Raw genomic sequence first — 11,509 nt, forward strand, 5'->3', positions numbered from 1 at the left:
TATTTACTTGGGTTGCCTTGGGCATCCCCAAGATTGAGCTCTTGCCTCTCCTCCTTCTCCTCATATCGAGACCTCCTCGATCTTCGAACACTTCATCCACACAAAACATAAACGAACTTTTAGTGGCGGGGTTAGTGAAAATGGCAATGAAATCCCATCATGTACTGCTGCAACATTATTGTATAATTATAAACAAACATTACCCACTGTATGCTATCACAATTCTATGGCCCCAAGTCAAGGAGGCTTCAACAAGAATTCAAACATACGCAAATAATGTAGCTATAACAGCAATCTGTGAAAACAAGACAGTCTGTAATGATTTGAACATCCACCATACTTATGTAACTCTAAAAATTCTTAAAAAATTAGGAACAATAAACAATTTGTATAGAAAGACAGTGCAAAAAGTTTCAGAACCATTTGACATTCCAGTAAAAAATGTAAAATCGTGCACTACAGCCAAAGTTTCTGTTTTGCACCGCACAAACCAACAAGCAATGTAAACATCCTAAAGGCAAATCTTGGCACATTATTTTTATAATACAATGGAATTGTACAAGGGGATAATTATTTTTGTCGAAAATTTTATGTAATTTGAGATTCACAAAGTTTCCATGGGCATGAACAAAGTTCAAGGCTAGCTCCCACTTTCACAATGCTCGTCCCTCTCACTTTCACTTTTCTTTTAGTGAAGTTTTAAGTTTCCCCTCTATTGTTTTTGTTTTTAAACTTTATAAAAGCACTCAACAGAAATAAATGACTCTCTAGAACTTCCGGGTTGTCTTCCTGGCAGCGCTTTCTTTAAAGCCATCAAGCTAGGCATAAAGTGCTCAAGTAATGGATACACCCGGATCCCAAGGTATATCAAAGCCAATTTTAATTAACAATGATTTGGCATTTAGTAGTGAGCACAAAGAAACATATATCAAGCAATGACTAAGTCTAACTCTCTTCCTATGCATCGGCATGTCATACAAGAAACATTCATGCACATCAAGTAAAGGCCAATACATAACATAAGTAGTTTCTTGCAATTTTATTGTGTTGGAAACATAGAGAGGTGGAGATGTAGTTCCTCTCTCATAGTAATTGCAAGTAGGAGCAGCAAGCACATGCATATTACATTCATCAAAATTATCATGTGCAATGGTAAAAGGCAACCCATCAATATAATCCTTAACAAGTGCAAACTTCTTCGATATAGTGTAGTTTGGAGAATTCAAAAAGATAATAGGACTATCATGAGTGGGTGCAATAGCAACAATTTCATTCTTAACATAAGGAACTATAGAAAGTTCATCTCCATAAGCATAATCCATATTGGCATCTTGGCCACAAGCATAACAAGCATCAAGGTCATCAAAAAGGGATATTTCAAATGAATCAACAAGATCATATCAATTATCATAGCATTCATCCTTTGGTAAGAATGAAGGGGCATTAAATAATGTATGTATTGGAGGGTTACTCTCATTAGAAGGTAGGCACGGGTAGCTAATCCGTTCTTCCCCCACTTGTTCTTCGCTCTCCTCATCATCTTTTTCATCCAATGAGCTCACAGTTTTATCAATTCCTTCTTCCATAGACTCCTGCAAAATATTAATCTCTTCTTGGACAGGAGAGACTTTCTCAATAAATGCATAAATATCGGAATTGAATTTATAATTATCATAGTAATATTTAAGGATGGCAAAATTTTCAGGCCTATAAACATCATCATCGAAAGCTTCAAACTTTTCAAACAAAGATTCAATTTCATAAGCACCCTTAAAAGCAACAAATTCTTCTATTTGTTCCACATCATAATAACCATATATACCTCTAGCATAAGAAGCCAAGGTTTCATTATCATTAAATTCATATGCAAAGGGAAGGTGTGGAGCATTCACCCTAGAGCAACAAGTAAAATCGTATCTCAAGCATAAATATCGAGCATACCAATGCAACATATAAATTTGATCTCATAGTAGTTTCCCTTTTTGTGTCAAGCAATAATCCCTAAAGTATTCACGTTGATCCAACGTTACTCCCATTATATAGTTGAATGGGGTTTTCTCAGGATTATCAAAGTAGTGTATAATATCTTTTAAATAATGAGCATCGAGGGTTTTAGGAGGTTCCCCATCTCCATGAGTAGCAAGTACAACTAATTTTTTTGGTGTTTCGTGTTCCATATCCATAACTAAAGATAGAGAACAACTTAGAACAGGAAATAAAAACTACTTAGTGATAAAGCAAACAAGCACACACAAAAATATTCACCCCATGCTATTGCTCCCCAGCAACGGCGCCAGAAAAATGTCTTGATAACCCACAAGTATAGGGGATCAATTGTAGCTTCTTTCGATAAGTAAGAGTGTCGAACCCAAAGAGGAGATAAAGGTAGAACAAATATTCCCTCAAGTTCTATTGACCACCGATACAACTCTACGCATGCTTGATGTTTTCTTTACCAAAAACAAGTATGAAACTATTTTGCAAGAATAAAACTATGAGTACTTTGCGAGAATAAAACTAAGAATAAATTGCAAGGTAATAAAAGTAGATAGCTTTTTTCAACAAGAAAGTCATTTGTCCCTAGGCAATCGATAACAAGTACCGGTAATCATTCTTGTAATTTTATATGAGGGAGAGGCATGAGCTAACATACTTTCTCTACTTGGATCATATGCACTTATGATTGGAACTCTAGCAAGCATCTACAACTACTAAATATCATTAAGGTCGTGAAACCCAACCATAGCATTAAGTATCAAGTCCTCTTTACTCCCATACATCATACCCCACCTACTCGGGTTTAAGTTTCTGTCACTCTCGCAACCCACCGTAAGCGAACCATGAACAAATTGCAACACCCTACAGCAGGGGCCCCTCACGTTTGCGCGAGATGGACGGCACCATAGGACAGCACCATAAATAAAATATACAATCATACCAACCAAGATCATGATTAACCCATAGGACAAAACGGATCTACTCAAACATCATAGGATAACCATAGATCATTGTGAAATAATATATGGATTTTAGCACCATGTTTAAGTAAAGATTACAGCGGGGGAAGAGGTGTTACACCGCTTCATAGAGGGGGAGAAAGTTGGTGTTGACGGTATCAAGGTTGTTGATGTAGATCACCGTCACGATCCTAGCCCCGGCGGCACTCCGGCGCCACCCGGAGAGAGGGGGAGAGAGCCCCCCTCCTTCTTCTTTTTCCTTGGCCTCCCCCTAGATGGGAGGAGATTTCCCCCTCTGGTCCATGGTCTCCATGGTGGTGGAGGGGCAGGAGCCCCTCCGGGATTGGATCTCCCTGTCTGTTCTCTTCTGTTTCGCGTTCCTAGATCTGGGCGAAAACCGTTTCTTATATTCCCGGAGATCCATAACTCCGATTGCGCTGATCTTTTTACACAATTTTTTTCTAGATATAAGCTTCCTTGCGCCCGAAGTAGAGATCCAACCAACGTTAGAGGTGGGCACAACCCACCACCATGCGCCAAGCTTAGGGGTCGGATCCTGGTGGGTTGTGCCCACCACGGGACTTCGTTTGGGGCGATTCCAACTCCGAACAATCACAAATATTCCAAAATAATTTTCAGTGGAGTTGCATCATGTTTGGACTTTGTTGATATGTGTTGTGGAAAGGTCACGACAGATGTCCTAGCAAAAGGACTTAGTCGTGGAGCCATCGCAACTAGGTAGCTTAAAGGGGTTAAACGGGACAAAGGACACATGAGTTTATACTGGTTCGTCCCCTTGCGGTGAAGGTAAAGGCCTAATCCAGTTTGAGGTAGTATTGCTTATGTCTCGATTACCAGGGAGTGAATCTGCTTGCCCTAGCTTTCGATCGGTTGTTTCTCGTCCTGAACCGCCGTCGGGTCATCCCTTTATATACACAGGTCAATGCCCAGCGGCTCATGAAGTCCTGGCCTGCTCATAAACAGTGTCTGGCTTTGTGACTATCTATTCATGCCTTACAATACAAGTCATACAAATATGGCGGTTTACCCTTACAGGCCTTAAGTCGCCTTTGGGCCTTGGGCCCTTAACTAAACCGCCATCTTCAAATGTCCTCGTGGGCTTCATATGATGAATCGCCATAGGTATAACCCGGCCCCTCCTGGGCGGGTCATACCTAATAGTTATATCCCCAACATTAGGCCCCAGATTGATTTGGACTGGTTCATGTCAATCTTCACTACTTAGAAAAAATCTTCTCTTCTTCATTTGTGCGAGAGTTTATAACCCGCCATGATGTCATCTTATGGATTTGTGATAAACCGCCATGACGTCACTTGCCATTAATTCACACTTTATCCAGCATATCTCAACGGATCTTTATCTTAATAACCGTTCCGAAAATCGAGGCGTCTGGGTAGCTGGATAACCATGTTTTGGCCTCCTCGTTTTTCGCGCCCACTTATTAGCCTTTCCTTATAAATAGCCACGACCGGCCTATTCTCATTCTTCCACTTTTCCATCATCTTCCTCCTCTCACGACTATCTGCAACTCGAGCTCCGCTGCCGCTGCGAAGCACACCGTCGTCCTCATCCTTGGCCGCTTCATCACCCTGAACGAACCAGAGAACGGCGGTGCTCCTCCGCAGTTGACCTGCATCTGTAAGCACTCGCTCTCATGTACCCCAGATCCGCATTAGGGTTCCTGAACTTTTTCATGTTCTTCATAGTTCATCGTAGTTCTTCAACATAACACCTTTTAATCTGAAGACGTCATAAAACTTGCACGGTAGGAGTTTTGCCCTTTCCTTCAATAGCAGCGGGCTCTTTTTCCTTTAAAAGAGGTCCCATTAGGTCTTATGAACTCCCCTGTGCTGGTTTTAGGTCTTGAATTATTACCTTTTTCTGAACTGCCACTGATCCGAAATAACAATTGCAATATGTGAAACCTGTTTGTACGGTACTTAGCAAAAACTGCATCTTGATATATCCACCTAGTCATGACGGCTCCTACCGCTGGTTGTAGTTAAATTCAAAGCTCCACAGATTCTTCTTGTGGAAAACATCAAACTGCTCATGGCGGCTTATATAACCCGCTGCAACTAGTCATAAACCATTAGGCCCATTTTTAAACTGCCATTCCGAATATGTGTTGTAATACTTTCCTTCCGGCTTAAATTTGAACCGGAAAATTTGTACTTTTTTCCTTTTAGGCTTCCTTCTTCACAATGCCACCCAAAACAAACACTTCTTGTAACTGGGTTCGTTCCATTATCACGGAGAATACACTTGAAGACTTTGTGAAAACCGGTTATCTGCCCAAGAAGTCTGTCATGTCTTACTGCGTCCGTAAGCCGATAGAAGAGAAACCTCAGTCCAAAGAAGGGGAAGTCATTGTCTTCACTGATCATATGAACCGGGGCTTTTCACCGCCCGGCTCTAAGTTCTTCAGGGATGTTCTGCACATTTTTGACCTTCGTCCACAAGACATCGGTCCCAATTCCGTGTCCAACATCTGCAATTTCCAAGTGTTCTGTGAAGTCTACCTTCAAGAGGAGCCCACTGTGTTATTATTCAGAGAATACTTCTACTTGAGCCGCCAGAACAAGTACTCCAATGGACCTAGTTTGGAGCTTGGTGGGGTCTCAATCCAGCAAAGAAGAGATGCCATTTTCCCTTATGCACAGCCGCCGAGTTATCCCAAGGATTGGAATCAGACATGGTTCTATTGCAAGGAGGCCTCTCCGGCTGACGAGAACAGACTGCCCAACATTTGCGCCCTACGTCTTGAGTCGAACCTACCTCTCCCCGACAAGTTAACAACTGTTGAACGCAAGAAGCTTGCCCCTACCATTGCCAAAGTGAAGGCTCTATTGGGGAATGGCTTGACGAGTATTGACTTGGTTCGATGCTGGGTCGCGTGGCGGATCATCCCCTTGAGTCGCCGCCCAAGTTTAATGTGCACCTACATCGGTAGAAAAACGATCCACTGCACCACAGCTCCGAGGAGTTAACTGACGACCTCATCAATGAGATAACAAAGTCCCTTCTGAATGAGAGCCTAGGTGATTGCGGCAAGGTGGGCCTAAGCCCTTTCTGCGGGTCTAACCCGGCACCAAAAGTAAGCTGCCGAACTGGCTATTTTACCTTCACCCTTAACACTTTGTTTTAACTCAACCTTGATGATTTTCACAGGTTGATGATGACTTTTGGAAGAAAGAGTATGATCATGAAGTTGTAAAGAGAGCCAGGAAGGCCAAGAAAGCTGCCAGGAGGGCCACCAAGAAGAGAGGAAAGAAGCCCAACGCTTCTGATTTAGTTCAACTGGATGACACCTCTGAGTCAGAGGTATCCCTTGATTCTCTTGGCTCTTTTTTCAACCATCTTATTGACACTGACTATCATCAAGATGACACGGGAACGAGTCAGGGAGTGGAAGAAGAGGTAACTATTATTTCCTCCAACTCCAAGCCTTTGCCAAGACAAAAAATCCGAAGAGTGATCCGGAAAGTAAGATTTTCACACCCCTTAGCTCATCTCTGGATCCTCACTTTATTTTGAAGCAACAGCAGCACAAGAGCCGGTGACAGACTCGGACGAGCAAGGATGTGGAACTCTCCTCCGGCTTACCAAACACACCGAGGAAGCGTCGAAATGAGGTCACCCCCGGCTTAAACTCTTTTTATCCTTTGGTGGGTCTCACTCACCGGCCACTCAATTCTTCCGACTCAAATTATCAGGAAACTTCTCATTCCTCTTCAGGCGACTCAATCCAATCTAATATGCCGGCTTTCAAGACCGCTCCTGGGTAATGACGATTTACTTATCATTTACTCATTAGAATCTTTTTATACTTATACTGACCTTTTTGACTCATGAAGTGGAAAAGCAAAGCCCAGCAAGAGGGCAAAGAACAAACCGGCCGAAGAGCCGACAGTCAATGAGCCGCAGCTCCAAACCGCAGCGCCTGAGGCCTCTGTTCTTGAACTGTCTGAGCCAGTTCATGATATTCCAACAATGACTATTGACCCGCGTGTTGATCAAGCCACCGATGACCCTTTAAATCCTGAAGCTTCAAGCCCTGTCAAGACAGCCATCACACAAGATGATGATGTACAGATCACCAAGACCGGCTTTACTGAACCGGGGAGACCTACTGTGCTGGCCAAGCATTCTGCCAAGGAAGAACATGTTGAGCCGCGCAAAGTGCGATTTGATGTCGCCAACTATGCTCAACTGGGCATTGGTGAAATATACTCTAGCTTTCTCAGCTAAGTACACAACAGTCGTGACCTTGAAGTTGACATGATGAAGCAGATGCACCACAAATTTGAGGTACGATTTCTTCCACTCTTAAGTTATGCATACCCTGCCAGCCCCCAAGTTTACTGCTTATTTTGAATATGTTGTACACTTGATCACCATGAACATGAATAATAACCTATGAAACAATCCTTTCAAAATCCGGCTTAAAGTTGTGTAGCTCTCATGAGCCGGCTATGGCTGGTTGTAGCACCAAGGTGTCATTGTGAAACTGCAATAAGACAAGCAATATGCATTAGCCCCCAAGTGCCAAGTGCTCTTGCTTGCAAAGTGCTTGGGACTTATTCATATAAGCTGCCACATAAATAGAGCTTTTGGTAGACATTAGCCCCCAAGTGCCAAGTTTTGTTGCTTGCAAAAGGCTTGGGACTTAATATGTTGAACTAACATTAAATTATGACTTTAATCCGGTGTATGTACAGACCACCACTGCTAAACTTCAATCAGAGCTGTCTGACTTGAAGACCCATCTGGAGCTGCAAGAGGCTGAGACCCAGAAGGCGAACTCAAAGTTCGAATTTAGCGTGGGCGAGGCAAAAAAAAGAGAGAACCGGCTCTGAAGCTGAAAAAAGCGCCTGGGCTGAAGAAAAGATTGCCTTGACACAACGGGCGGAAAAAGCAGAGGCGGCTCTCCAGGAAGCAATGACTGAACTTACCGGCTTAAAACGCCAGGTGTCTCAAATGGTGTCTGCTATCTTTGGTAAGTCGCCTTATGGTTGTTAAATTTGAATGTCCTCCTTGATGATATTATCTACTTTTAACCCTTCTGTGATGATTATGAAGGCCATAGGAGCAGCAATCTCAACCAAGACATGCTTGTGAAGCTAAAGGCGGTTTATACATTGGTGGAGCAGCTTTATACTGGTGCTCAGCGTGCATTGGCCACAATCTCTCCATCCAACGAAACCCCCACTCTCTTGGTTGATGTGTTAAGGAAGCTTTTCATGCCGCCCCAGTGGTTTAGTGAAATGAAGCGATCATCTGCGAGAGCCGGAGCTGTGACTGCCTTAAGCCGGGCCAAAGCATGGTTACCGGAATTAGACTCGGCCAATATCTCTATTGGGTATCCAAGCTTCAAGGAAGACTGTACTCTGTTTGAACAGAAGGACTTTGTTGCTTGTGTGAACAAGACACGTCATAAGCCGGCTTATGACGTGGGAAATTAGAAGGTGCCAACACCGTCTTATAAAGTGACAGGCCTGATCCCCCCAATCCGCAAGCACACTTTTCCCCCTGAAGTTGACCCATCTAAGCTAATTGATGATGAAGCTGAGTTAGAAGCTCTGAGTGGCATTGACTGGTCATCACCAACCTTCCAGGACATAGAATAGGACAAAGAAGCGGAGAGGGATGATCCGGAAGCATCAGGCCATCAAGAAGATTGACCCGCTAGGTGGTTCAAATGTGTGGCCTTCTGAAAAAACAGTTAATCATTTGGACTCAGGGTATCGACAACTTTGCTCTGTCGTGCCATTGCGCACGTTTTGTGTTATGCTCCACACTTTCAATTTTATCCTGCACACAAGTAAACCGAAAGAGATCCCTTGGCGGTTTACTGCAGGGCGGGTCATAATATCTTGTATGCACCCACTGATGCTTAAAGCAGTTATAAATAAAGCTGGTTGAACCTTAATTGAAACATAATAATGATATCATACCTGTGACATGGAACTGCACTGGCGGTTTATGATACATGTGCAGTAAGGGTGAGCACCCAAAGCTTTTTAGAAGCCAATAAATCCAAGTGCTAGATAACATCATGTATGGGTGTCTTGTCGCCTCTGTATTAAACCAGGTAATAAAAACCATGCTTAAGCTTCAAATATGAGCTATGAAAGTAAAGGCAGTATGGCCAGAATTACTTGAAACCCAAAAGGCAAGATAGTATCAAGAAGAACCAGAAAAAACTTCAAGAAATCAACCCAAATGACAAAAAGCGAGGCTATGGTTCGAATACGACTAGGAAGCCAGACCAAAAGGGTTAATAGCTATGATTCGAATACGATCAGCAAGCCCCCTAATGGCTTTTGGCATTGCACCGATCAAAGAGGTACCGACAGCTATGATTCGAATACGATCAGGAAGCCCCCAAGTGACCAAAGTATTTAATGGCTATGATTCGAATACAATCATGAGCCGGACCAAGAGGGGTTAATAGTTGTGATTCGAATACGATCCAGCCCCCAAGTGATCTAAGTGTTTACGGCTATGGTTCGAATACGACCAGGAAGTCGGACCAAAGGGGTTAAGCCGTGATTCGAATATGATCAATCCAACAATGATCAAAGTGTTTAACGGCGATGATTTGAATACGATCATGAGCCGGACCAAGAGGGGTTAACAGCTATGATTCGAATACGACCAAGCTCCCAAATGATCAAAATGTTTACGGCTATGGTTCGAATACGACCAGGAAGCCAGCCAAAAGGGGTTAATAGCATGATTCGAATACGACCCGCCCCCAATTGGACTGTGAAATTATGATGACAAAGACGCATGATTGTTGAAGATGAAACAACAGAGACCCTTCTTTATTATAATCATCATAATATATACAAAAAATATGTACATCATAAGAGCCGGTGGCTCAAGTATAGTAAGGCCGAAGATGAGAGATATTCCACGGCCGACGGGTCTCCTCTTCCGACTTACGTGAGTCTTTGTGCTCTCGATCATCAATAAGGTAGTATGACCCGTTGTTCAAATTCTTGCTGACCACAAAGGGCCCTTCCCAAGGTGGGGATAACTTGTGCATTTCAGTTTGATCCTAGATGAGCCAGAGCACCAAATCACCTTCCTGAAAGGTTCTGGACTTAACCCGGCGGCTATGGTAACGGCATATGTCTTGTTGATAAATTGCCGAACGAGCTGCTGCAAGATCGCGCTTCTCATCCAACAGGTCAAGTGCATCCTGACGTGCTTGTTCATTATCAGCTTCAACGTCAGCCGCCACGTGAGGAGAGTCATGACAGATGTCACTAGGGAGAACCGCCTCTACTCCATAAACCATGAAGAAAGGCATGTAACCCGTAGACCTATTGGGGGTAGTATTGATACTCCATATCACAGAAGGTAACTCCTCCACCCAACAACCCGGTGTCTGTTGCAAAGGAACCATAAGCCGGGGTTTGATGCCTCTCAAAATTTCTTTATTGGCTCTTTCAGCTTGACCATTGGATTGGGAGTGAGCTGCTGATGACACATCAAGGGGAATATGCTCACGTTGACAAAACTCTTTCATAGCACCCTTGGACAAGTTAGTGCCATTATCAGTTATGATACTGTGGGGAAAGCCAAAGCGGAAAATCACCTTTTTAATGAATTGAACCGCCATGGATGCGTCACACTTGCTGACCGGCTCTGCTTCAACCCACTTTGTAAATTTGTCAATTGCCACCAAGAGGTGGGTCTTTTCATCCTTGGACCTTTTCAATGGCCCAACCATGTCAAGCCCCCAGACTGCAAACGACCAAGTAATTGGAATCATCCTCAATTCTTAAGCCAGCACATGAGCTCGCCGTGAAAATTTCTGACAACCATCACATTTACTGGCCAAATCCTCTGCATCAGCGTGAGCCGTCAGCCAATAAAATCCATGACGAAAAGCTTTGGCCACAAGGGACTTTAAACCGGCATGATGACCACAATCTCCTGCATGAATCTCACGAAAATTCTCACAGCCCTCCTCAGAAGAGACGCAACGCTGAAACGCCCCAGTGACACTGCGATGTTGTAACTCGCCATTGGTAGTTTTCATTGACTTAGACCGCTGGCTTATCTGCGTGGCCAAAGGTTCATCCTCAGGTAACTTGTTCTGGGTCATGTAAGCCAAGTATGGCACTGTACAATCTGGGATAGTGTGAAGAACGGCCACCAATTGTGCCTCCGGGTCAGGAACAACCATGTCTTCCTCTGTAGGCAACTTGACAGAAGGGTTATGCAGAATGTCCAATAAAGTGTTAGGTGGCACCAGCTTACGCTGAGACCCCAAACGTCTTAAGGCGTTAGCCTCCTCATTTTTCCTGCAATCAATGTGTTCCACCTGATAACCCTTGAAATGTCCAGCAATAGCATCCACCTCGCAGCGATAAGCCGCCATAAGCGGGTCTTTGGAGTCCCATTTGCCTGAAACTTGCTGAGCTACCAAGTCTGGGTCGCCAAAACATCTCACCCGGCTTAAGTTCATCTCCTTAGCCATCTGAAGACCATGGAGCAAGGCTTCGTACTCAGC

This window comes from Triticum dicoccoides, chromosome 4B (genome assembly GCF_002162155.2).
Source record: "Triticum dicoccoides isolate Atlit2015 ecotype Zavitan chromosome 4B, WEW_v2.0, whole genome shotgun sequence".
Taxonomy (NCBI): domain Eukaryota; kingdom Viridiplantae; phylum Streptophyta; class Magnoliopsida; order Poales; family Poaceae; genus Triticum; species Triticum dicoccoides.